Here is a 2,500-nt window from a genome sequence, read left to right as displayed (position 1 = left end):
GGTGTGTCACACACACACACACACACACACTGGGTCTCTGGGTCTCATGTGCTGGGTCACTGGGCTGGGTTTTCCACAAGTGTGTGTCTCACACACACACACACACACACACACACACACACACACAAGTCCATCCGTGGTCCGTTGGTTCTCAATGTGTATTCCATTATTTTCCATGTGTCAATGTGTGTGTCCTTTATCTGTCCACTGTGTGTCAGTTGTGGTCTCCTGCCTGCCTGCCTGTGTCTCTCTGTCTCTCTCTCTCATTCGAATGTATGGGATGATAATAGATGTCGGCTCAGTTCCATCAAATGTCCCAGTAAGATATTTCAGTGAGTCAGCATGACAACAATTGGGACCTTTCCTAAATTGGGTGATGCAGCCATCAGTAATGGTTTAATACCAGGGGCCTCTCCTAAGTGGGATGCAGCCATCAGTAATGGTTTAATACCAGGACTCTCCTAAGTGGAATGCAGCCATCATTAATGGTTTAATACCAGGGTCTCTCCTAAGTGGAATGCAGCCATCAGTAATGGTTTAATACCAGGGCCTCTCCTAAGTGGAATGCAGCCATCAGTAATGGTTTAATACCAGGACCTCTCCTAAGTGGAATGCAGCCATCATTAATGGTTTAATACCAGGACCTCTCCTAAGTGGAATGCAGCCATCAGTAAATGGTTTAATACCAGTACCTCTGCTAAGTGGAATGCAGCCATCAGTAATGGTTTAATACCAGGACCTCTCCTAAGTGGAATGCAGCCATCATTAATGGTTTAATACCAGGGCCTCTCCTAAGTGGAATGCAGCCATCAGTAATGGTTTAATACCAGGGCCTCTCCTAAGTGGAATGCAGCCATCATTAATGGTTTAATACCAGGACCTCTCCTAAGTGGAATGCAGCCATCATTAATGGTTTAATACCAGGACCTCTCCTAAGTGGAATGCAGCCATCATTAATGGTTTAATACCAGGCCTCTCCTAAGTGGAATGCAGCCATCATTAATGGTTTGCAGACATATATTAACATGTCTGCCGTGAAAACGGTCTACTGGCGTGCAGCGTGTTTTGGCTGTAACCTGGAGGCGTGGTGCTGTCTTTGGTCGGGCCCCTCACCTGAGACCAATCCGGCCTGGTTGAACCTGCCGGGAGCTGAGACTCCCGCCGGCAAAGCTCTCAGGGTCCCTGAGGCACACAAGCCTCTCCACCACGACAAGGTAGCAGCACGGGGAGAAGGAAGTAGTACTACTCTACTGGGTCCACGTTTCGGTTTGGTTTTAGCTCAGTAACGTGATGAGAAAGAGGAAGTATGATGACTCAGAAAGCATTTTATTGCCACGGTATGTGGAATTTGCCTCTGTGATTGGGTGCATACATACACACAAACAAACAGTTAAACATTAATAAGAATAAACAGAGACAAATATATACAAAATAGCGGTTTAAGCCTTGTGTTGTCCTCGCGTCGACCACGCAACGTTTGTTTTTCTGGGTCAAAATTTAAAATTCAAACTTATTTTTGAAGTTTTGGTCGACTTTTTGACACTTTTACCACATTTTTGTCCCCTTTTTCAACATTCTTTTATGAATTTATTTTCAAAACGCTATAAAATTGAATTAAACACCCAAATTCAATGAAAGTAGTGAACTGATTATTTATTTAAAGTGCCCATATTATGAAAAAAAACCCCACTTTTTCTGGGATTTGGGGTGTTGGTGTGTCTCTGGTGCTTCAACACACATACCAACTTTGAAAAGAAACCCATCCATGGTGTTGTGAGTGAGATCTGGTTTCTGAATGTGTCCTGCCTTCAGTCTCCTGGTGAGCTGGTCAACATCTGCACGGCTTTCTACGGCACAACCGAATAGAGGGGCCTAGGGGCAACCCCCCACCCCCCCCCCCTCCCCCAAAAAAAAAACCCCCCCAAACCCCCCCCCCCCCCCCCCCCCCCACAAAAAAAAATAAAAAACAACAACAAAAACAACCCCCACCCCCCCCCCCCCCCCCTCCTCCCCCCCCAATAAAAAAAACCCCCCCCCCCCCCCCCCCCCTCCCCCCCAAAAAAAAAAAAAAAAAAAACAACAAACACCCCCCCCCCCCACCCACCACAGTAACTTTTCTCTCTTTTAAAAAAAAAAAAAATTTTTATATAATTTTTTATTTTATATATTTTTTTCTTTTTTCTTTTTTTTTACCTTTATTTTTAAAACCCCTCCCTCCCCCCCCCCCCTCCCATGTAGTTCTTACCTAGCTACTGAGCATGTAGTCTTACCTAGCTACTGAGCATGTAGTCTTACCTAGCTACTGAGCATGTAGTCCTTACCTAGCTACTGAGCATGTAGTCTTACCTAGCTACTGAGCATGTAGTCCTTACCTAGCTACTGAGCATGTAGTCTTACCTAGCTACTGAGCATGTAGTCCTTACTTAGCTACTGAGCATGTAGTCTTACCTAGCTACTGAGCATGTAGTCCTTACCTAGCTACTGAGCATGTAGTCTTACC

This window comes from Perca fluviatilis, chromosome 9 (genome assembly GCF_010015445.1).
Source record: "Perca fluviatilis chromosome 9, GENO_Pfluv_1.0, whole genome shotgun sequence".
In the NCBI taxonomy this organism is placed as follows: Eukaryota; Metazoa; Chordata; class Actinopteri; order Perciformes; family Percidae; genus Perca; species Perca fluviatilis.
This window is presented reverse-complemented; position numbering follows the sequence as displayed.